Source organism: Protopterus annectens, chromosome 2.part1 (assembly GCF_019279795.1).
Source record: "Protopterus annectens isolate FY-2018-M chromosome 2.part1, PAN1.0, whole genome shotgun sequence".
In the NCBI taxonomy this organism is placed as follows: Eukaryota; Metazoa; Chordata; order Ceratodontiformes; family Protopteridae; genus Protopterus; species Protopterus annectens.
The window spans coordinates 1,804,785,504-1,804,812,445 of NC_056729.1; positions in this window are offsets into that span (position 1 = coordinate 1,804,785,504).

Consider the following 26,942-nt stretch of genomic DNA (forward strand, 5'->3'; position numbering starts at 1 on the left):
CAGCATTCTTTGTGGACCTGTCAAAAGCCTTTGACATGGTCAATCACCAACTACTCTTACATCGTTTAATATCTCTCTCACTCGATAACTTTGCCTTAAGCTGGTTTACTTCCTATCTTCAAAATCGGAAACAAGCCATGTTATGGAACAACAATCTTTCAGAACTTCTCCCCACCACTTTAGGAGTCCCTCAGGGCTCCATCTTAGGTCCTCTTTTATTTTCCATCTTTATTAACGACCTGTATCTTGCCACCCCTCTAACTACTTGTATTCAATACGCTGATGACACCACCATCATTTGCTCTGCCACCAATCAATCGGACCTCCACTCCCTTACTCAAAAAACTTTTACCACCATAGAGCAATGGTTCTCCAATCACTGTCTCCTCTTAAACCCTAAGAAAACTAAACTTCTCCTCTTTTTACCCACACAGCTGTCTCCCTCTATTAACTTCACACTTACTTCAAACAATGGCACCCTTATCTCTCCAGACCAAACAACCAAACTTTTAGGCATAACTATTGACAACCTACTGAAATTTGACTTTCATATTAAGTCCATCATAAAAGCAACTAATAGAAAATTAGGTTCCCTCTACAGAATCAAATATTTCTTAACTCCTGAAGCAAGAGCTACCATAGCTAGAACCCATCTTACCTCTACTCTACTATATGCTTCCCCTATATATACTAATCTTTCTAAATATAACATCAACAAGCTTACTGCAGCCTACAACAACATTGCCAGATTTGCCACTGCCTCCCCATATAAAACTCATCACTGCCTGAACCTCCGTAACCTAGGGTGGCTAGAGTTACACCACCTAATTCAATACTATCAGCTGACAATTGCCCATAAAGCTCTTTACCACCCAGAAAATACACCAATGCTCTCCACCCTCATAAAACCCTACAACAACCTAAAAAACCTTCGCTCTTCCAATAAAATACTGATTCAAACTTCTCGATTAAAGAACACCGCAGGTGACTCTATATTTTCCAACTCAGTTGGCAAAATTTGGAATCAACTTCCTCCAGACCTAATAGCCCAAACTTCCATAACACTATTTAAAACTAAACTGAAACACTTTCTAACCAACCACTGGCTATGCTCCTGCAATAACCCTAGCTGATCTTTACACCTCCTCCCATCTCCTGTATCCTTTTCACTTTCTCCCATATCTATTTTTTAATCTTTCATTCCTACTGAGAAATGACTCTATTATCTAAAATCTATACTTGTCTCAAAACTTGTTTGCTAACTTTTAAACAATTTAACTTATGCTGTCTCATATTATGCGTATCAGTACTTAAGTAATATCTTTATCTCTCTATTACCTTTTTCTGTACATCCTCATATTGTGGTTTGTATGCCTTGTGTATTTGTGCTTTAAATGCCTTATGTATTTTGTATATACTTTGTGTTATCATGTAGTAGATAGCGGAGCTTTTCTCCTCAGGCCTCCACTGAAAATGGACATGCATCCAGTTGGACTAGCCCAGTTAACAAATGTAAAATAAAAATAAAATAAAATAAAAAATACATCCCTATGTCACAAGATGGGTTGCCAACTGGCTTACTGACAGAACCCGCACTGTGAAAGTAGCAGACTCCAAATCAGACTTCAAACCAGTGACATGTGGAGTACCACAGGGTTCAGTCCTGGGTCCTCTCCTGTTTGGTATCTACTTCTTTGAAGTACAGGCTAACACAGAAGGTCTTTGGCTAACTAAATTTGCAGATGACTGCAAACTAGAAGTCATAATTGAAACTCCTAATGATGTGGACATCCTCCAAAAGGGCCTCACTGAGACAGATGCCTGGTGTCAAAGCCATGGTCTCAAGTTCAATGCCAAAAAGTGCATTGTCATCCCCTTTGGTAAAAACTCTGCACCCATGAACTACCACATAGGCGGTAGTCTACTTAACACTGAAAGTGTGATAAGAGACCTTGGGTCACAGGTGGACAGTAGTCTCTCCTTTGATAATCACATCACCACAGTGGTCAGGAAATCCTTTTACGTGGTACACCTCATCACAAAAGTTTTCTCATCCAGGAAAAAAAGAGGTCATTGTTCCCCTCTACTCATCACTCATTAGACCCATTATAGAGTACAATGCCCCTTTTGGTATGTACCTCACAAGACATCTACAACAACTGGAAAGGCCGCAAAAATACCTCACAAAGAGGATTACTAGTCTCAAAAAGATGCCTTACGCAGACCGTCTCAAAAACTCCAACTTTACTCCGTTGCATATCGCCTACTCAGAGGCGATCTCTGCCTAATATACAAAGCTATGTCAAACCCAGAGCTGCAGGACATGATCCACTTAAAGAAATCCCAATCCCTCTGAGCTACACGCTCTAGGGACCTAAACCTTGTCACCACAGAACATGCTGGAGGGATAGATTCCTGTCCTAGAGACTTCCCATACTCTGGAACAGACTACCTATCTATGTCAAACAGAGCTCCTCATTAGCACTCTTCAAGAAAAATCTTGATGATTGGATGGGTAATAGGAAATTCACCCCAGGGATCACTTCTGTGGTTCTGCTTGACAGGGGCACAGGAAAATAATTTTCTTGGGTGGCGAAAGCCAGGGTACCTTTTTGGCTAGGCTTGTATAGGCCCTAGGGCCAATTACCTAGTACCTACCTATGAACCTATGATATTAATTTGTTAATTGTCAGACAAAATTAACAGGTTTTGTTATAATAACATATTTATTTATTTTTGGAAAAGTGCATTAAGTAGGTATTTTATAACAATTCTTACATCTGGCTAACAAAAGAATGTGACAGCCTAATTTGAAGTGTACAGATGACCAATTGCCCTACTCCCATTCCAAGCACCATGTCCAATTATTACTTCCAGTAGTCATAAATCATGGGACAAGGAGTCTGTGAGTACAGTGTGTTCTGCAGCAACACTATCAGCTTCTCAGTGATTTATAAGTACCTAACACTAATAGTTATAAAATATTATGTGTGAACTTAAAGTACATTGGCATCCACTGGGTCAGTCTAAGGGGACAGCACTATGAGTGCATTCAAAAACATACATAATGAAACTGCATTGTGACAAATAGCTTGGTGTACATAGTGTAATGTCTTCCACTAGGGATTAGGTATGCCAAGTGCCAACACAGCATCAACATGTCTGGGATAGTGCTGAATGATAAAGCCTAGCAGTTGTGAAAATAACAGTAACTGTGCAAATGAGCACCATGCTATGTGTGATCAGGTGACCTGGGTGCAACTGCATGCAGGTAGTGTGTCTGATAATATGCATGTTCACACTTGCATTGAAGTGTGTCAAGCTGGGCAGATGGGTACAGCTGGGAGCCCATACAAGGGCTACATAGTAAAAGGATAACCATTTTTATTATATAAATGTGAAGGAAAAGGGGTGATAAAACAGAGGAAGAAGAGCAAACAGAGGAACACATGGAAGAATATTGGAAAGGGAAGGGCGCTGTGGGGTGGGGCAAAAAGGGTATTTTTTTGTGGGATAGTGCTCTTTTTTTATAGGAGGGAGTGTTAGTATGGGGAATGTGTAGGTAAAAATGAGGCTAGTGACAGAACACAGAAATATAACACAGTCAAAGGGAGATAGGGACAGAAAGAAGTAATACCAATAGAAATACGCACACTGACAGAGGATGGACAACTGGTGATATGGAGTCTTAGGCTCTAAACAGAGGATGGGGAGTGACATACAAGGAAGAGAAAGACCATGATGAGGGTGAAAGTGAGGGCAGCCTGCCAAGCCATTAAATATAGGTTAATAGGTTAATAGATTAGTACTAAGCTAACCGCCCTTACAAGCCATTTTAAGCCTAGCCAATTACACCTTGTGAGACTCAAACCCTGCACCTTGTGTTTGTAAGGCAAACACCTTAACCATTAGGCCACCCTCACCTCTATGGCTGATGCCATGTGTGGACTCTGCCTCTTGTGGCTTGATGGCTATGTCAGCCAACTATGCAACTCTACCAGTCCCATCCAGGTCTTCATCACTTATGGAACTTTCTGCTGGCCGAGCCACTCAATAACGAGGTGCCTATGCCAGCGACAGGAAAAGCAACAGCAGATGCTTCTAGTTAATATCTTCAAGTTGTCTTTCTCAAGATGACCTTCATCATCCCACATAGAGAAAAGCATGGAGGCTGTTGGAATCCTAGCAGTTGGCACAGTGTTCAGTTCAGAGTGTGGTGGTCATTGCCCTATCATTTGCCTGTGGCTGTGAAAAAAATGAAGAAAAGCAAGGCAACAAAGCAACATAATTAAGAAAAAACACATGAAAAAGGGAACAAAACAGGACACAAATGTAATGGTCAGTGTTATATGGTACAGTTAGAATATGACCTGGATAAAGAAAAAAACAATCAACAAAGCAATGTTAAACAATGTCAATTGAGCACATTATTACACAACAAATTATATAGTACACAAATTCTGGTATAGTTGCAACAGTTTAAGACAATAGTACAGTAACTGGAAGAAAAACTATGTGCAAAATTTAAATGCAGAAAAAATACAACTGCTCAGCTGTACAGTGTTGTGGTTAAAAGGTTAAATACATCTACGCAGTAGCAATACGTTACATTTATTCTGCTTGGAGACCCCAGCTTGTCTCCTATGGTAGGTAAGCAGCGTTATTCTTTGCAGCCTCCTGAGGTACTTCATAACAGAAAACTGACATTACTGTGGGCAAGATGTTTGTTACAGCTGAAGGCATTTACAGCTAGCTATATGTGCCTGGCCTACTGTACAGTAACATAGCAAAACAACTGCTCAGTGTAGAGCTAAAACTCTACCTCCTTAGACTTTTCTTTCCAGTGACAGGCTAACTCAATCACAGTCCTGTTGTGTCAGTGCCTACACACAGCTGCATACACACACAGACAGCATCATAGGCTACACCAGCCCAGACACAAACTGTGATATTGGCATAGTCACAAATGGACAGCATGCATGGTTCATATGCCCAGAGCTGCCACACTATGGTGCAATGTCAGGACAGTTCATTTATTACAGTATCCAGGGCTGTGACCACATTTGGGGACTGGGGACAGTGTGGAAACAAATGGTTGCTGACATGGACAGTTCTGCATTACCCACACCAATTTGAATGTATGCACAGGTGTGTCTGACACATTATGGTACTGAAAGAACAGCAATGTAGAATGAAGTATTACTGCTGACCCTAAGCATACATGGCAGGTCTAGTCTTGAAAAAAGTAAAACAGACAAGTCCTTTTAGGACTAGTTGTGGCAGGGAGTGGTGCAGGACATTAGTGCAGTAAGTGACCATAATAAGGTGATGGTGCAGTTACAGGTGCATCACAGGATCACTAGTATCTTTCTCCATGCCAAGACCAAGCAAGACTCAGAAAATAACCAGGAACAGGTTGGCCACCATGAGTGAATCATCAATACACCTGGATCTGGTGAACACTAAGGTATTCCTGCTATCCCTCAGTGATGACAGTGAAAGAACCCTCATTCCTGGTGGTGGATTGGATATGGGAGCTCAGGAAGTTAGGATTATCTGTGTTTTTGTTGGGTATGCCCAGCTGAGTAATGGCACATGTCATTCCCATAGGGCATTGCCTAATATCTCTGCACAGTTTTCTCAGACATGCACATCTGCATGCATGTCATCCAGGGACAAGAGGGTTGCAATAGAGATGAACTGCTACACAGGCTATGCATGTGTAAGCTATCTGTATTCTACCCATGCAGCAACCTGTGTGTTGCAAACTGGTGGTAGTCCCCCATATGTACCAGCTTTACCACTGGTTAGTTATTTGTACACATTCATAGATTCAACGGGGAAATGATCTGGTACAAGAAGCTGGCATCTGTCTGATATCTGCATGTCTCTAGAGGCTGAGGATGACGATGATGTCCCGATGTACTTGTCACAGTTCTAGGGCACAGCGGCCCTGTCAGTAGTGCTACAGTGGAAGACACATGCCCCTCCCCCACAGCTGTGGGGACTGTGGAGGTCCAGGATGAACTTCAGGCATAGGCTATCCCATCAATGACATCCCCATCCCAATATATAGCAAACCTCAAGCACAGGCTATCCCATCAGTGTCATCTCCCATCTCAATACGCACACACACACACACACACATATATATATATATATATATATATATATATATATATATATATATATATATAGATATATATGTATATATCAAACATCAGGCCTAGGCTATCCCGTCAAAGTCATTCCCCATCCCAATATATATCAAACCTCAGGCTTAGGCTTAGGCTATCTGGTCAATATCATCCCTCATCCCAATATTTATCAAACCTCAGGCATAGGCTATCCCATTAATGTCATCCCCCATCCCAATATATATCAATTCTCAGGATTAGGCTTAGGCTTAGGCTATACTGTCAATGTCATCCTCTATCCCAATATCTATATATATATATATATATATATATATATATATATATATATATATATATATATCAAACCTCAGGCATAGGCTATCCTGTCAAAGTCATCCCCCATCCTAATATATATCAAACCTTAGGCTTAGGCTTAGGCTATCCCGTCAATGTCAGACTCATCCTCCATCCCAATATAAATCAAACCTCAGGCATAGGCTATCCCGACAATGTCATCCCCCATCCCAATGTATATCAAACCTCAGGCATAGGCTGTCCTGTCGGTGTCACTCTCCATCCCGATATATATCAAACCTCAGGCATAGGCTATACCGTCAATGTCATCCCCCATCCCAATATATATATATATCAAACCTGAGGCATAGGCTATCCCATCAATGTCATCCCGCATCCCAATATATATCAAACCTCAGGCATAGGCTATCCCATCAATGTCATCCCCCATCCCAATATATATCTAACCTCAGGCATAGGCTATCCTGTCAGTGTCATCCCCCATCCTGATATATATCAAGCTCCATGGCAGGTAGTACAAGAGGGAATACATTCTGGTGTGTGCACACCCACTACTGGGGAGAAATGTGTAGATGGCCATTGCCATCCTAATACTAGAACATTCACTGGTGGTTTTACCCTTGACCTTGGTTACAGTGGATAATCAGGTCTGTAATCGAGGTATGAACAGTCACTTAACAGATCAAGTCATAGCTGCTCTATGTGTTGTATGTTTTGTGAAATGATTTTCTACCATAGCAAGGACTGCAAGACGTTCTATGCCTCAGGTAAATTGTTACAGCATATAAAGACCTGGAGCAGATCTGCCTTTTGAGAGCTGTGGCTGACTACGTAGCATCCATCACTGTATCAACAAAGCTGAGGGGAATTGCATGCCATGGCCATGCTAGGGGATGGGTTCACAGTACAGAAGTGCACACCAGGTACAGATTCCACACATGGTTTCCAAGATGGCTACAGTGTTCACCCTGTCCATGGCTACCTCCACCCCAGGCAATGGACACTCTTGTTGACGTGGCTGATTCTCATCCATCTGCACTATGACCTACAACATCATGAAAGCTTACATGGTCCTTGGCCAGTGCTAGTCCAGCTCTAATGTGGGCACACCCTACTGGCCAATTTACACAGGATCATGCATTAAAATGCTGGCCCACACCACTGCTGCCCTAACATGTATAACTATTGCCCATGCCCAAGTACATCACAATGGATGCCATTATTTTGCTGAAGTAATGCAATGGAGACCCCAGTCATATTCCTTCATGTATCCCCAGTGTGCAACATCATCCCCAATACTGGCTTCCTCCAGCCCTTGCACTTCAGGGCCACATGGTACAACCATATAGTAATCCATCCTTGGAAGGTTCACCCCATTACTTGAGGAAGTGAGCCTTGACACTCCCTAACCCCGTAACCATGTGTGGGGTTACCACAGATGCCAGCCATGACATCTCCACCTATGCTAGTGTTGCAGTCCCCATCACTGTTATCTCCCACCCACCTCAAATGATGATAGTGGCATTCTGCCCCTTCCTCTGGCTGATAAGGTGCAGTTTTGTCTGATGCACTACATGGCCATAGTGTGTAGCCTGACTGCGCAAATGTATGTGTCTGATTTTTTCTGTGCTAGTATTTTCAAGGCCCAATGTTGTGGACCAGATGTTACCTCTTTGCCAGTGCCATGATATATTGTGCCTACCTCCATCTCTGCCTCACAGAAGGCCCATCTGCAGCTCGTTCTTCCAATGGCTCCTCACTTAGCTCTTTCTCTGCTCTTCCAGAGGTATTTCAGCCACTGCTATGAGCTTTCCTTGCTGTAACTGTTTTCATAGCCCCATGTAATGTTAAATGGCACAGACCACAGATATCTCACTCAGTCCTCTAAAGCACACTGCAGCCTAACTCCAGTTATATCCAGGCTAATATCTTCACCACTTTGAACATATGTTTGATAATTTTCTGTGTGTACAATAGAACAGTGTTGTGCGCTATATCCACCACAATCTGGGTAATGCAGATAGAGGTTGTGACACTACTACACTGGCCCAGTAATAGATTCATAGATTCATAAATTAGTTCATAGATTTGTATTGGGCTAACTGCAATTGTGGGACATTTTAAGCCTAGCCAATTACCCCATGTGAAAATCTAACCCTGCACCTTGTGTTTGTAAGGTAAACACCTTAACCATTATGCCAACCTCCCATACTCAAGGAGCCTCAATCCTCACCACTGGCAACAGTGGGGAATGTACACTCTGGGAGGATGACAAGTATCGACACAGTAAAGTGCAATTTCCCTTAAGAGCACACAGAGATCACAGTCAGTCTGGGGCTGGTTTCTTCATCTTTCTTCAGATCCCCAATAAGACTCCCCACTGACACAGATATAGGATTGAGATCTAACCTCCAGCACCCTCTCTGTCCAACAAGTGCTTCATGCCCCTGCCCAAGTAGCTCACACACACACACACACACACACACACACACACACACACACACACACACACACACACACACACACACTTTGAGGGTTGATTTATATACAAACACAGACACACACACACACACACACACACACTCCTGGGAAATGCTGGCACAGGTTTACTAGTAATGCCCCCTTCTGCCCAGACTATAAGGTAGTTTCCACTGCCACCAGCTACTCTTATCAGCTACTTTTAAGGCCCTTAACAAAGGGTGTCTAATCCTACTGTGTAATGTTACTATTAATATAAATGGCAGTCTGAGCAAGAGCAGGGCTATTTAGGAGTGGCCTGTACAATGTCACCAAATAGATATGCAAGTAATTTAAGAGCTCAAATATGTCTCACAGATATCAGCTATAGAGACAGGTTTAACTATATTTAATAATAAATAATAAAAGAACAAGACAATACTCAGTAAGTAATCAGTTACATTAGAGTTCAAAATCACAGGTAATATTTAAAACAACATTGCAGGACAGTCTCAAATGAATAAAGAAAACACCTAAGGTATACTTTACTATATTCCAATCTGAATCTGAAATAGCTACTATGCCCTAAAATGTACTTACAAGGCAAGTGCAGATGCAGTTATGATTGCATGCTCTTTCTAGGTCAAAGACAAGATACAAAATGCACAATCTCTCTCTGAGAGAGTTCTTAAATTAATATCATATATTACTGCTGGGTTAGCTTGGATGACATCAGTTTTTGTCACCTGACTTCAGTTCCCAAGCTAAACCCCCAATGTAGCATTTGACATATCCTTGTGAAAAATACATACTGTACCTCTCAGATGTTTGCAGATCCTAGAAGTCTTAAAACAATGCAACACTTACAAAACAACACACAGAGTCCCCTAGTATAGACATCCTGTGTCCTGTTGACGGAAACTGAAAGATAACTTTTATAGCACAATCATAAAACAATTTCATTTCAGCTTATTTTCTTGAAGTTTTGCAAGTTAACCCTCTATGTTCTAGCTTGCATTAAACATATACATCTAAACAGTCACGATAGTGCAGGTACATTCTAGTTTTATTCCAATAGGCATGCTGTGGCTAAATTTTAGCTCAGTACTTTATATGCACTTCTGTATAAATCATATCAATATTTACAAGTGACATAGAATTATTTACAAAATTCCAGATAGCTGGGCTGGAAGTAATGCCCTATGTCACAAAGGTCATCAGTCAAATTTTCAAATAAGACCCAGTGTCAGCTGCAACATCCAAGAGGAAACACTATTATGAAAAATCTGATACTGATACTCATGGGGCTGGACTCTGTCGGCCTCAATAATTAGCAATAAATCACATAACAGAATAAGGAAAATAATGACAAGTTGCAAGAAATTCCCATCCTCCTAACTCAAGGCCAAACTGAAACATGCCAGAAAGGAACTTAAGACCACTATTAGAAAATGTAAAGCAGAATATGACCTTAAGGTTGCCACAGATACCAAAGAAAACTACAAATCTTTCTTCAGCTGTGTGAGAAAATTAAGAAATTATGTCCAACAATGCCCTGAGATCATCCATAATAACATCACACACTCTGATCCTAAGGATATAGCCAATGTATTAGCAGACAAATTTAGTGCTACCTTTCCAGCTTACCCACAATGTTGCTCCAACTATATCTGAAAATTTAGTTTTCGCAGAAATCCCTTTGGAACAGGTCTTATAAACCCTGTCAAAGGCTAAATATTATACTTCCATTGGACCAGACAATATACCAGGCTGCATTCTTATCAGTATCGAGTCACTATCTGAGGCTCTACTTAAATTGTTTAACCTCACCTACCTACAGGGTTTGTGCCTGATGCCTGGGGAGCAGCCACAGTGACTCTGTTGCACACGGGTGCCGCTCTATAGACCCAGGTAAGTATACGTCCATTGGCCTCACTAGCCTTATGTGCAAAACCATGGAAAGTATCATAGAAAAACTCATTTATGTAGATATAGGCAACTTAACTGAACTAAATCCCACTTAGTTTGCTTTTGAGAAGGGCAGGCCCTGCCTTCTGAACCTAGTATGTTTCTTTGAAAAGGTTACAGGGAATATGTAAAGTGATCACTCCATACACACTGCTTTTTTCAATCATTATGGTCGGCCATTTTTCTAACTCTACAGGAAGATGCTTTCTGTTTGTTGGCACTATTTTGGTGAAGCTTTTCTCATCTGCTGATAGGCAGAAAAGCTGATACTGAAATGCTAGGGTACTGTCCTCTTGAGTTCATAGAAAATAAGGAGGGGAACCTCACTGAACTTTTTCTTTTTGTCTTTATCTCTTACCATTGTCCATAGCCCATATTCCCAGAGCTTGTTCTCTTCCTCAGTTTTCTGCCAGCCTCCTATCTTCTCAAGCACATTATAATTCACTTTTCTAAACTTCTCATAGGTAGGACATCTTCCTGTAAAACTCCTCCTCCTTCATGGACTACTCAAACAGTTCGACTCTCTCAGACTACTCCATGTCCAATTAACTATAGGCAAAAAACCCTACCACATCATTGCTAGCTATAGATCCACCACCATGAACCAAGAAAAGCACATTGCCTACCTGGACTGACTGGAGTCACTCACCATGCAGCCCGAAATCTTAACCATGGGAGATTTCAACTATACTTCCATTGACTGGGTGACATACATGAGCACGAACATGCTTGCCCAGAGGTTCCTGAACTTTTTCATTACATCTGGAGCCTTTCTCCCCAGGCATCCGCTGAAAATTGGCTTTGTTCCAAGTCAGACTTTCCCGGTTAACAAATGATAAAATAAAAAAATAAATAATGGTACATTCTGCACCCTTGTTCACATATCTCAGCTTGACTGATGATTCAAGGAATCTTAACCTTTAACCTCTGCTATGCATGATGAACTTACTTGATTCTTTTTTTTCCTCATTATAGCCTCTTGGTTTTGCTGATATCAGTTGTCCATGTGTTTTCCTGGGACAGACATCAGACTACAGAGATTCTTTATTTGCTGTTTCCTGACTAACATGCCCCAGATCACACATTGAGAGATAATTACATGGTCCAATGTCTATTTATTTTAATGACTTAAAATCTACTTAATTAATGTTGTCCTTCATATATTTTTTCACGGCACCTATGATTTCTCGTATAATTGAACAGTATTCTGTATGGACTGAGTTAGTTTATCTTTAACATAATGAAATAACTGATTACATTAGAAGAGAAATATTAGTATATATATATTTTTAATTTGAGATTAATATGAGTAATGAGTTTCCATTCATTAGATCATATTTGCAGACCATTAGTATCTCTTAAAGAATATAAGGGAGATATAATATTACCTGCTGTAGCTGTTAATTGACTTAAGAGAAAGATCCTAAATTTAGAGCTGTGAATTAGTAAGAAGCTATTTTTTCAGAGGTTTTAGAGTTACGTATATGCAATTTGTAATCTCTTACTGTATTTGCTCTCATCTGTCATATAAGATGAATTGCAGGCCAAAAGAATCTTCAGTAAGTCCTTCCATGGTACTCTATAAGTAGGACCAAACCAATTAGCAAATGTTTAAATTAAGCTGCTTTATTTATTTAATTTGTTAACTGTCTGTGTAGGTAATTTGATCCAAGAATGGCTCTTTATTGTAATTCTAAGACTCATAGATGCTAGTCCCAGAGTTATGAAAAAGTCAGAAAATAACAGGGGAACAGTGAATGTTTGACATTGCTGTTCATTTTAATGTTATTACAAAGGGCAAGTCTGGTACACCACCCATACATATATATGCCAAGTCTTAGATGACCATACCTTGCAGAAAATGGAATATTCAGAGAAATGACTCTGGCTTATAGGTCCAGATTTTTATTCATTTAGTCTCAGTGTTCTGGGACTTGCACTAATGATTCCCAGAATATCAAATGGTTACCCAAAGGATCCCATTCAGCAAGAACCCAACACAAAAGCAACTTACCATCTCTCTCTCTCTCTCTCTCTCTCTATATATATATATATATATATATGCAGAAAGTTACACAAATATGTCCACCAGGTATTTATACAGTTTTAACTGAGAAGTATATCAATATGTTGTTCATGCAAAGAGAAAATTAATGCATATATGTTTTATTGCATACCAACATAGAACACAAGGCAGACAGGTTTAATTTTTAATAATCCAGTTTGTCAACTATGTAGATCCATCGGATACACAGTCCTTTTTCAAGGGTAACCTGGGAACAATGTCTGGTTAAGTGACTAGTTCAAGGGCACACAGGATGGAAATGAGGGCTGAGGGAATTAAACCTTCTACAACAGCAACTAATGCTTGCAAGCTTAATCTCAAAGTGGTTCATCCAATATTTTTCAAAATTTAGGAAGGAACAAAAGATATGCAATGACAAATCTTTGTTCTGAAAGAATGCATAGATGAGACTGTTGTCTCACTTGTTCTCAGTTTTCCTATAACTTTATGAAAATTAAGATCTTTATTAATTCAAATATTTACTGACATGGGGATTTCAAAATATTAATAGAAATTGCTCCATTTTAAAATAACTTTATCTCTTAGCTCAGTTGTCTGCTCTCCAAATAACTAAAAGACAATTCATTTATGTTGATTTAGAGATCCTAAAATGGTAATATTTTATTTTATTTATTTATTTAACATTTGTTGACTGGGAAAGTCCAACTAGGTTCCACAGAGCCTATTTTCAGCGGAGGCCTGGGGAGAAATGCTCCAGATGCATGTCTTTAGAATGTGGGAGGAAACCGGAGTACCCGGAAGAAACCCACTCCACACAGAAGGCACCCTAGCCGAGAATCGAACCGGAGAACCTCTTGCTGTGAGGCGACAACGTTAACCGCTGCACCACTGTGCCACCATAAAATGACTACAGATAATCAAAATGTTGATAATGAGTTATGTGGAAGTATCATGCAATATAATGATATCAGCAGCAGATAGAAACAGCTTGATATCTGGATAAACTATTTTGTCAAAAGCTTTGATATCTTTATTTGTGCTTATAAACTGTGATAAAAATGCAACAACCAATGAAAGCAAGAAAGGTGAAAGCAGACAACCCTACTCTTTACATATCGTGTATAAACTTTATCCGAAGTGCATGGCCTGTTTTATAACACTTGATACGGCACTATAGATCGCTCAATTTCCTGAAGTACTGTAGTAATTCCATTTAATCTAATTTATTAAAAATGTATTCCTATTTCAAAACAAATTATGATTTGTCTTTGTCAGGACTCAGTGATATCTCAACTTTGCTTCCAATAACTTGCCGTTTGAAAGACGTTCTATCACCATGGCAACATTAAAGATTGACAATTTGTTGCATTAAAAAATGCTAATTATAGTTTATTCATGAAAATTTCACACACACACACACACACACACACACACACACACACACACACACACACACACACACACACACACACACACACACTTGATCTTAGCCAAAAGTCCATGAAATGATCTTTAAGACAAATGTAAAGTGTTTACATCTTTTTTCATATATCCAGCTCAATGCAGCCTTATACTGCAGTCTTATTAAATGGAGCCAATTGTTTATTTAGTTATTTTGACCTTTTACAGTAATACAGCACAGTTTAATAATGTAGTGTTTATAACTGCAAACAATAAATGAGCACACCTGGAAGGTTTCATCATAGGAACATCAATTGTTATTCAAGCAACCACTACTGAAAGGCAGAAAAAAATTTATAGAAAGCAGAAAAAACTTTCTAAACTTTCCACACTTTTTTCTTCGAGGTTGGAGGAGTAGACGAACCATCATCTTGGTCAATATCTTCTGCACTTGCTGTACCACTCTTGTCTGTGTTGAAGAAAATAATTTCTGTGAACATGATGAGAAAGTAGAGAAAGGAACATTGGTAAGCCGAATACGTATATATTTAAACATAAGTGCACGTATCTTTGTACAGTTTGTTTACCAAAGTCTGCAAACAGTAAAAGATCATGTATGAAACATGATATTCCATTGTTTCTTGTATCATTCTGTTCCATATCCAGGAGTGATGCCCAGCCTGACAGAGGACAAGGGGTATGAGAATCGGCATTCCTTTCTGGTGTGTCGACCATTACTGTTTGTTGGAGAGGGATATATGGAACAACTTCAGATCTGTCATTAGTTTCTGTGCTCATTTCAATAGTCACATCTGCCCTTGTGAAATTCACTTCTGTGAATGAGAAATTTCATTAGTTAGCAAAATATAGACCCATGTATAAAATCATATGTCTTGCTAATGATGCTAAAGGTTAAAAATGTACGGCAAAGTTTGAGTACTGCAAAAAAAAAAACATTGTGACTTGCTGATTTCTGTGTGAATACATTGCCATTATATTATTAAAACACGCACACATGTAAATATATGTATATCTATAGCTCTCTCAATCTCTTTCTCTCTCTCTCTCTCTCTATATATATATATATATATATAAATGAGAGATATTTACATATACAAACATTATATGTGTACATAGGTTTACTATTAGAATGTCGAAGCAAACTCCATCGACTGCACTGTTGTCGAACACGGAAGTTCAAAAACGGTAATATCGAACACCAAAAGCCAACCTAGGAACGGGTTTTAACATGGGTCGGGATAGGGGAGAGGTTTGTAGTTCGGCAATAACACTGAACACCTCTCTTGACCCATGTTAAAACCATTCCTAGGTTGGCTTTTGGTCTTTGATAGTACTGTTTTCGAACTTTCGTGTTAGACAACAGTACAGTCGACGGAGTTTGCTTCGACATTCTAATAGTAAACTGCATATATATATATATATATATATATATATATACATATATATATATATATATATATATATATATATATACATCTTTGCATACATATAAACACACACACACACACACACACACACACACACACACACACACACACACATACACACACACACAAACCTTCGTAAGAGTCAGTCTATAATCTGTCCAATCAGCAAATCTTCCCACTAGTAAAATACAATGCATGAAATAAAACATACCAGCCATTGTTGTACTGGCCTCATCCTTTTCCACACATTACCCACACTCTGCTAGAAGATGAGGTGTATGACAAGAAACAGCTGTCTGGTCTGTCGTTTCTGTGCTGTCAGATACTGAGGAAGGGTTGTCTGGAAGAATACCATCCTCTTCTACAATTTCTGTCGTTAGCTTATCAGTCCTGCTGGTCTTGGTATCGGCCACATCTATGCCATCTTTGTCCTTTTCCATATGCAGTAACGGAGGAGGTAAGCAGGGGGTAGGAATATCCAAGTCTGTTCTTTCATCCCTAAAGTAGTGAGTGAGGGGCTTCTGAAACAGTAGCAGCACTGTCGATCATTTCTGTGTTCATTTCATTGCTACTGCTTGTGTTCAGTTCAGTGACTTCTATAAATAAAATGAGGAAGACATAATGTGCATTAGGAATCAAAATACATAGTCATGTACAAAATGATTATCATCACAATAGCAGGTAACATTTAATAAACATATGTGCACAGTTTTAGTACTGTGAAAGGTACACTAGTTCTCTAGATATGGTCACTAGCCCATAAAGCTACGCAGAAAAGAATCACATCCCTCTGTCCAGTACTAGTGAATGGGGAACAGATAAATCAGCAGTGTTTATTAATGGCAGTAAAAGGAGAGTATCATTTTAGTGGGAATCATTAAACTGATTCATGTTTAAAGAGGGAAGCAATGTACGGTAATATCAGTGACAGTAGTATTGTGTAGTGATATCAGGGACAGCCCGTTGTTGTTGTTGTGTCTTTTGGCTTTTCCCAGTTAGACGTCGCCACAGTGGAACTCTGGTCCGGTAATGATTGGCAGTAGATTTTTACGTGCTGAGTTGCCGGCCCTGATGCACAACTTCAACGAAGTTATGGCCAATCACGCATGTCTCCACACAGAAGACGTTCTAGCTGAGAATCGAACAGGACAATGTCTTACTGTGAGGCGACAATGCTACAATAATATCAGTGACAGTAGTATTGTATAGTGATATCAGGGACAGCCTGTTGTAATGTACAGTAATATTAGTGACAGTAGTATTGTATAGTGATATCAGGGACAGCCTGTTGTAATGTACAGTAATATTAGTGACAGTAGTATTGTATAGTGATATCAGGGACAGCCTGTTGTAATGTACAGTAATATCAGTGACAGTAGTATTGTATAGTGATATCAGGGCAGCCTGTTGTAATGTACAGTAATATCAGTGACAGTAGTATTGTATAGCGATATCAGGGACAGCCGGTGGTAATGTACAGAAATATTAGTGACAGTAGTATTGTATAGCGATATCAGGGCAGCCTGTTGTAATGTACAGTAATATCAGTAACAGTAGTATTGTATAGTGATATCAGGGACAGCCTGTTGTAATGTACAGTAATATCAGTGACAGTAGTATTGTATAGTGATATCAGGGACAGCCTGTTGTAATGTACAGTAATATCAGTGACAGTAGTATTTTATAGTGATATCAGGGACAGCCTGTTGTAATGCACAGTAATATCAGTGACAGTAGTATTGTATAGTGATATCAAGGACAGCCTGTTGTAATGTACAGTAATATTAGTGACGGTAGTATTGTAGAGTGATATCAGGTACAGCCTGTTGTAATGCACAGTAATATCAGTGACAGTAGTATTGTATAGTGATATCAGGGACAGCCTGTTGTAATGTACAGTAATATCAGTGACAGTAGTATTGTATAGTGATATCAGGGACAGCCTGTTGTAATGTACAGTAATATCAGTGACAGTAGTATTTTGTAGTGATATCAGGGACAGCCTGTTGTAATGCACAGTAATATCAGTGACAGTAGTATTGTATAGTGATATCAGGGACAGCCTGTTGTAATGTACAGTAATATTAGTGACAGTAGTATTTTATAGTGATATCAGGGACAGCTTGTTGTAATGTACAGTAATATCAGTGATGGTAGTATTGTATAGTGATATCAGGTACAGCCTGTTGTAATGTACAGTAATATCAGTAACAGTAGTATTGTATAGTGATGTCAGGGACAGCCTGTTGTAATGTACAGTAATATCAGTAACAGTAGTATTGTATAGTGATATCAGGAACACCCTGTTGTAATGTACAGTAATATCAGTGACAGTAGTATTGTATAGTGATATAAGGGGCAGCCTGTTGTAATGTACAGTAATATCAGTGACAGTAGTATTGTATAGTGATATCAGGGACAGCTTGTTGTAATGTACAGTAATATCAGTGATGGTAGTATTGTATAGTAATATCAGGTACAGCCTGTTGTAATGTACAGTAATATCAGTGACAGTAGTATTGTATAGTGATATCAGGGACAGTCTGTTATAATATACAGTAATATCAGTGACAGTAGTATTGTATAGCGATATCAGGGACAGCCTGTTGTAATGTACAGTAATATCAGTGACAGTAGTATTGTATAGTGATATCAGGGACAGCCTGTTGTAATGTACAGTAATATTAGTGACAGTAGTATTGTATAGTGATATCAGGGACAGCCTGTTGTAATGTACAGTAATATCAGTGACAGTAGTATTTTATAGTGATATCAGGGACAGCCTGTTGTAATGCACAGTAATATCAGTGACAGTAGTATTGTATAGTGATATCAGGGACAGCCTGTTGTAATGTACAGTAATATCAGCGACGGTAGTATTGTATAGTGATATCAGGTACAGCCTGTTGCAATGTACAGTAATATCAGTGACAGTAGTATTGTATAGTGATATCAGGGACAGCCTGTTGTAATGTGCAGTAATATCAGTGACAGTAGTATTGTATAGTGATATCAGGGACAGCCTGTTGTAATGTACAGTAATATCAGTGACAGTAGGATTGTATAGTGATATCAGGGACAGCCTGTTGTAATGTCCAGTAATATCAGTGACAGTAGTATTGTATAGTGATGTCAGGGACAGCCTGTTGTAATGTACAGTAATATCAGTAACAGTAGTATTGTATAGTGATGTCAGGGACAGCCTGTTGTAATGTATAGTAATATCAGTAACAGTAGTATTGTATAGTGATATCAGGGACAGCCTGTTGTAATGTACAGTAATATCAGTGACAGTAGTATTGTATAGTGATATAAGGGGCAGCCTGTTGTAATGTACAGTAATATCAGTGACAGTAGTATTGTATAGTGATATAAGGGGCAGCCTGTTGTAATGTACAGTAATATCAGTGACGGTAGTATGGTATAGTGATATCAGGTACAGCCTGTTGTAATGTACAGTAATATCAGTGACAGTAGTATTGTATAGTGATATAAGGGGCAGCCTGTTGTAATGTACAGTAATATCAGTGACAGTAGTATTGTATAGTGATATAAGGGGCAGCCTGTTGTAATGTACAGTAATATCAGTGACAGTAGTATTTTATAGTGATATCAGGGACAGCCTGTTGTAATGCACAGTAATATCAGTGACAGTAGTATTGTATAGTGATATCAGGGACAGCCTGTTGTAATGTACAGTAATATCAGTGGCGGTAGTATTGTATAGTGATATCAGGGACAGCCTGTTGTAATGTACAGTAATATCAGTGACAGTAGTATTGTATAGTGATATAAGGGGCAGCCTGTTGTAATGTACAGTAATATCAGTGACAGTAGTATTGGATAGTGATATAAGGGGCAGCCTGTTGTAATGTACAGTAATATCAGTGACAGTAGTATTTTATAGTGATATCAGGGACAGCCTGTTGTAATGCACAGTAATATCAGTGACAGTAGTATTGTATAGTGATATCAGGGACAGCCTGTTGTAATGTACAGTAATATCAGTGGCGGTAGTATTGTATAGTGATATCAGGGACAGCCTGTTGTAATGTACAGTAATATCAGTGACAGCAGTATTGTATAGTGATATCAGGTACAGCCTGTTGTAATGTACAGTAATATCAGTGACAGTAGTATTGTATAGTGATATAAGGGGCAGCCTTTTGTAATGTACAGTAATATCAGTGACAGTAGTATTGTATAGTGATATCAGGGACAGCCTGTTGTAATGTACAGTAATATCAGTGACAGTAGTATTGTATAGTGATATCAGGGACAGCCTGTTGTAATATACAGTAATATCAGTGACAGTAGTATTGTATAGTGATATCAGGGACAGCCTGTTGTAATGTACAGTAATATCAGTGACAGTAGTATTGTATAGTGATGTCAAGGACAGCCTGTTGTAATGTACAGTAATATCAGTGACAGTAGTATTGTATAGTGATATCAGGGACAGCCTGTTGTAATGTACAGTAATATCAGTGACAGTAGTATTGTATAGTGATATCAGGGACAGCCTGTTGTAATGTACAGTAATATCAGTGACAGTAGTATTGTATAGTGATATCAGGGACAGCCTGTTGTAATGTGCAGTAATATCAGTGACAGTAGTATTGTATAGTGATATAAGGTACAGCCTGTTGTAATGTACAGTAATATCAGTGACAGTAGTATTGTATAGTGATATCAGGGACAGCCTGTTGTAATGTGCAGTAATATCAGTGACAGTAGTATTGTATAGTGATATCAGGGACAGCCTGTTGTAATGTACAGTAATATCAGTGACAGTAGTATTTTATAGTGATATCAGGGACAGCCTGTTGTAATGCACAGTAATATAAGTGACAGTAGTATTATATAGTGATATCAGGGACAGCCTGTTGTAATGTACAGTAATATTAGTGACAGTAATATTTTATAGTGATATCAGGGACAGCTTGTTGTAATGTATAGTAATATCAGTGACGGTAGTATTGTATAGTGATATCAGGTACAGCCTGTTGTAATGTACAGTAATATCAGTAACAGTAGTATTGTATAGTGATGTCAGGGACAGCCTGTTGTAATGTACAGTAATATCAGTAACAGTAGTATTGTATAGTGATATCAGGTACACCCTGTTGTAATGTACAGTAATATCAGTGACAGTAGTATTGTATAGTGATATAAGGGGCAGCCTGTTGTAATGTACAGTAATATCAGTGACAGTAGTATTGTATAGTGATATCAGGGACAGTCTGTTATAATATACAGTAATATCAGTGACAGTAGTATTGTATAGCGATATCAGGGACAGCCTGTTGTAATGTACAGTAATATTAGTGACAGTAGTATTGTATAGCGATATCAGGGCAGTCTGTTGTAATGTACAGTAATATCAGTGACAGTAGCATTGTATAGTGATATCAGGGATAGCCTATTGTAATGTCCAGTAATATCAGTGATAGTAGTATTGTATATTAATATCAGGGATAGCCTGTTGTAATGTACAGTAATATCAGTGACAGTAGTATTGTATAGTGATATCAGGGACAGCCTGTTGTAGTGTACAGTAATATCAGTGACAGTAATATTGTACAGTGATATAAGGGGCAGCCTGTTGTAATGTACAGTAATATCAGTGACGGTAGTATTGTATAGTGATATCAGGTACAGCCTGTTGTAATGTACAGTAATATCAGTGACAGTAGTATTGTATAGTGATATAAGGGGCAGCCTGTTGTAATGTACAGTAATATCAGTGACAGTAGTATTGTATAGTGATATAAGGGGCAGCCTGTTGTAATGTACAGTAATATCAGTGACAGTAGTATTTTATAGTGATATCAGGGACAGCCTGTTGTAATGCACAGTAATATCAGTGACAGTAGTATTGTATAGTGATATCAGGGACAGCCTGTTGTAATGTACAGTAATATCAGTGACAGTAGTATTGCATAGTGATGTCAGGGACAGCCTGTTGTAATGTACAGTAATATCAGTAACAGTAGTATTGTATAGTGATATCAGGGACAGCCTGTTGTAATGTACAGTAATATCAGTGACGGTAGTATTGTATAGTGATATCAGGTACAGCCTGTTGTAATGTACAGTAATATCAGTGACAGTAGTATTGTATAGTGATATCAGGGACAGCCTGTTGTAATGTACAGTAATATCAGTGACAGTAGTATTGTATAGTGATATCAGGGACAGCCTGTTGTAATGCTCAGTAATATCAGTGACAGTAGTATTGTATAGTGATGTCAGGGACAGCCTGTTGTAATGTACAGTAATATCAGTAACAGTAGTATTGTATAGCGATATCAGGGACAGCCTGTTGTAATGTACAGTAATATCAGTGACAGTAGGATTGTATAGTGATATCAGGGACAGCCTGTTGTAATGTCCAGTAATATCAGTGACAGTAGTATTGTATAGTGATGTCAGGGACAGCCTGTTGTAATGTACAGTAATATCAGTAACAGTAGTATTATATAGTGATGTCAGGGACAGCCTGTTGTAATGTACAGTAATATCAGTAACAGTAGTATTGTATAGTGATATCAGGGACAGCCTGTTGTAATGTACAGTAATATCAGTGACAGTAGTATTGTATAGTGATATAAGGGGCAGCCTGTTGTAATGTACAGTAATATCAGTGACAGTAGTATTGTATAGTGATATAAGGGGCAGCCTGTTGTAATGTACAGTAATATCAGTGACGGTAGTATTGTATAGTGATATCAGGTACAGCCTGTTGTAATGTACAGTAATATCAGTGACAGTAGTATTGTATAGTGATATAAGGGGCAGCCTGTTGTAATGTACAGTAATATCAGTGACAGTAGTATTGTATAGTGATATAAGGGGCAGCCTGTTGTAATGTACAGTAATATCAGTGACAGTAGTATTTTATAGTGATATCAGGGACAGCCTGTTGTAATGCACAGTAATATCAGTGACAGTAGTATTGTATAGTGATATCAGGGACAGCCTGTTGTAATGTACAGTAATATCAGTGGCGGTAGTATTGTATAGTGATATCAGGGACAGCCTGTTGTAATGTACAGTAATATCAGTGACAGTAGTATTGTATAGTGATATAAGGGGCAGCCTTTTGTAATGTACAGTAATATCAGTGACAGTAGTATTGTATAGTGATATCAGGGACAGCCTGTTGTAATGTACAGTAATATCAGTGACAGTAGTATTGTATAGTGATATCAGGGACAGCCTGTTGTAATATACAGTAATATCAGTGACAGTAGTATTGTATAGTGATATCAGGGACAGCCTGTTGTAATGTACAGTAATATCAGTGACAGTAGTATTGTATAGTGATGTCAGGGACAGCCTGTTGTAATGTACAGTAATATCAGTGACAGTAGTATTGTATAGTGATATCAGGGACAGCCTGTTGTAATGTACAGTAATATCAGTGACAGTAGTATTGTATAGTGATATCAGGGACAGCCTGTTGTAATGTACAGTAATATCAGTGACTGCAGTATTGTATAGTGATATCAGGTACAGCCTGTTGTAATGTACAGTAATATCAGTGACAGTAGTATTGTATAGTGATATAAGGGGCAGCCTTTTGTAATGTACAGTAATATCAGTGACAGTAGTATTGTATAGTGATATCAGGGACAGCCTGTTGTAATGTACAGTAATATCAGTGACAGTAGTATTGTATAGTGATATCAGGGACAGCCTGTTGTAATGTACAGTAATATCAGTGACAGTAGTATTGTATAGTGATATCAGGGACAGCCTGTTGTAATGTACAGTAATATCAGTGACAGTAGTATTGTATAGTGATATCAGGGACAGCCTGTTGTAATGTACAGTAATATCAGTGACAGTAGTATTGTATAGTGATATCAGGGACAGCCTGTTGTAATGTACAGTAATATCAGTGACAGTAGTATTGTATAGTGATATCAGGGACAGCCTGTTGTAATGTACAGTAATATCAGTGACAGTAGTATTGTATAGTGATATCAGGGACAGCCTGTTGTAATATACAGTAATATCAGTGACAGTAGTATTGTATAGTGATATCAGGGACAGCCTGTTGTAATGTACAGTAATATCAGTGACAGGAGTATTGTATAGTGATGTCAGGGACAGCCTGTTGTAATGTACAGTAATATCAGTGACAGTAGTATTGTATAGTGATATCAGGGACAGCCTGTTGTAATGTACAGTAATATCAGTGACAGTAGTATTGTATAGTGATATCAGGGACAGCCTGTTGTAATATACAGTAATATCAGTGACAGTAGTATTGTATAGTGATATCAGGGACAGTCTGTTGTAATGTACAGTAATATCAGTGACAGTAGTATTGTATAGTGATATCAGGGACAGCCTGTTGTAATGTACAGTAATATCAGTAACAGTAGTATTGTATAGTGATATCAGGTACACCCTGTTGTAATGTACAGTAATATCAGTGACAGTAGTATTGTATAGTGATATCAGGGACAGCCTGTTGTAATGTACAGTAATATCAGTGACAGTAGTATTGTATAGTGATATCAGGGACAGCCTGTTGTAATGTACAGTAATATCAGTGACAGTAGTATTGTATAGTGATATCAGGGACAGCCTGTTGTAATGTACAGTAATATCAGTGACAGTAGTATTGTATAGTGATATAAGGGGCAGCCTGTTGTAATGTACAGTAATATCAGTAACAGTAGTATTGTATAGTGATATAAGGGGCAGCCTTTTGTAATGTACAGTAATATCAGTAACAGTAGTATTGTATAGTGATATCAGGGACAGCCTGTTGTAATGTACAGTAATATCAGTGACAGTAGTATTGTATAGTGATATCAGGGACAGCCTGTTGTAATGTACAGTAATATCAGTGACAGTAGTATTGTATAGTGATATCAGGGACAGCCTGTTGTAATGTACAGTAATATCAGTGACAGTAGTATTGTATAGTGATATCAGGGACAGTCTGTTGTAATGTACAGTAATATCAGTGACAGTAGTATTGTATAGTGATATCAGGGACAGCCTGTTGTAATGTACAGTAATATCAGTAACAGTAGTATTGTATAGTGATATCAGGTACACCCTGTTGTAATGTACAGTAATATCAGTGACAGTAGTATTGTATAGTGATATCAGGGACAGCCTGTTGTAATATACAGTAATATCAGTGACAGTAGTATTGTATAGTGATATCAGGGACAGCCTGTTGTAATGTACAGTAATATCAGTGACAGTAGTATTGTATAGTGATATCAGGGACAGCCTGTTGTAATGTACAGTAATATCAGTGACAGTAGTATTGTATAGTGATATCAGGGACAGCCTGTTGTAATGTACAGTAATATCAGTGATAGTAGTATTGTATAGTGATATCAGGGACAGCCTGTTGTAATGTACAGTAATATCAGTGACAGTAGTATTGTATAGTGATATCAGGGACAGCCTGTTGTAATGTACAGTAATATCAGTGACAGTAGTATTGTGTATTAATATCAGGTACACCCTGTTGTAATGTACAGTAATATCAGTGACAGTAGTATTGTATAGCGATATCAGGGACAGCCTGTTGTAATGTACAGTAATATCAGTGACAGTAGTATTGTATAGTGATATCAGGGACAGCCTGTTGTAATGTACAGTAATATCAGTGACAGTAGTATTGTATAGTGATATCAGGGACAGCCTGTTGTAATATACAGTAATATCAGTGATAGTAGTATTGTATAGTGATATCAGGGACAGCCTGTTGTAATGTACAGTAATATCAGTGACAGTAGTATTGTATAGTGATATCACGGATAGCCTATTGTAATGTCCAGTAATATCAGTGATAGTAGTATTGTATAGTGATATCAGGTACAGCCTGTTGTAATGTACAGTAATATCAGTGACAGTAGTATTGTATAGTGATATCACGGATAGCCTATTGTAATGTCCAGTAATATCAGTGATAGTAGTATTGTATATTAATATCAGGGATAGCCTGTTGTAATGTACAGTAATATCAGAGGTTACTTGCTGTAATATGCAGTAATATGAGTGACAGCCTACATTAGAAAACAGTAATATCAGGGACTGCATACAATACTGTACTGTAAAATCAGTGACTGCCTGCAGTTATGTGCAGTAATATCAGTGAATGGAGTAATGTCCAGTAATACCAAGGGCAACCTGCAGTAGTGTACAGCAATATCAGGGATTGCCTGCAGTGGTGTGCAGTAATATCAGTGACTACAGTAATGTCCAATAATACCAAGGACAACCTGCAGTAGTGCACACCAATATCAGGGATCGCCTGCAGTGATGTGCAGTAATACCTGGATCTGTCTATATTAATGTACAGTTATATCATGGAAAACCTGCAGTAACATACATTAATATCAGTGACAGCCTGCAGTAGTGCACAGTGGTATCAGGTACTGCCTACAGTGATATATATATTAATATTAGTGACTGCCTGCAGTAATGTGCAGTAATATGAGTGACTGCAGTAATGTTCAGTAATACCAAGGACAACCTGCAGTAGTGTACAACAATATCAGCAATCACCTGCAGTGATATGCAGTAACAGCTGTTTCTGTCTACATTAATGTACAGTTATATCATGGACAAACTGCAGTAACATACATTAATATCAAACCAAGAAAAAGCGATATCCAACTGACTAAACTCCACAAAGAAAGCGGAGAACGTAGTAGGCTAAAACCACCTCCAAGTTTATTTGAAACACAATACACGTAGCACGTAAAACAAAAAATACTTATAGCACCGAAACATGAAATGAACGCCTTCCCAATCCAAGCGTTTTCGTCCTGAATGGACTTCATCAGATAAATCAATTATTCTTAGTTCATCTTTTATACCAAGTTAAAAACATCTTACTCAATCAATTTCATAATACAATTTTAAACCCTCAAATCATACCTTCAAGCTGATTAATAATTTATTATGCTCTCCTTTTTTAGTTGCATAAAATGTCATTAAAATTGTTGTTAAATATAAATTATTTAAAATAAATTCCACACAATAAATAAACAGTAGAACTTGTTTAATATATTTAAAATTATATTATTATAATAAGCTTAAAATCATGTTGTTTTTTAAAAAACAAGTTAATTCACAGTATATTAATGTTTTATGTAGACGTTAGTGCCATCTGCTGCCAAAGGCATGTAATTACACTCTTTAATT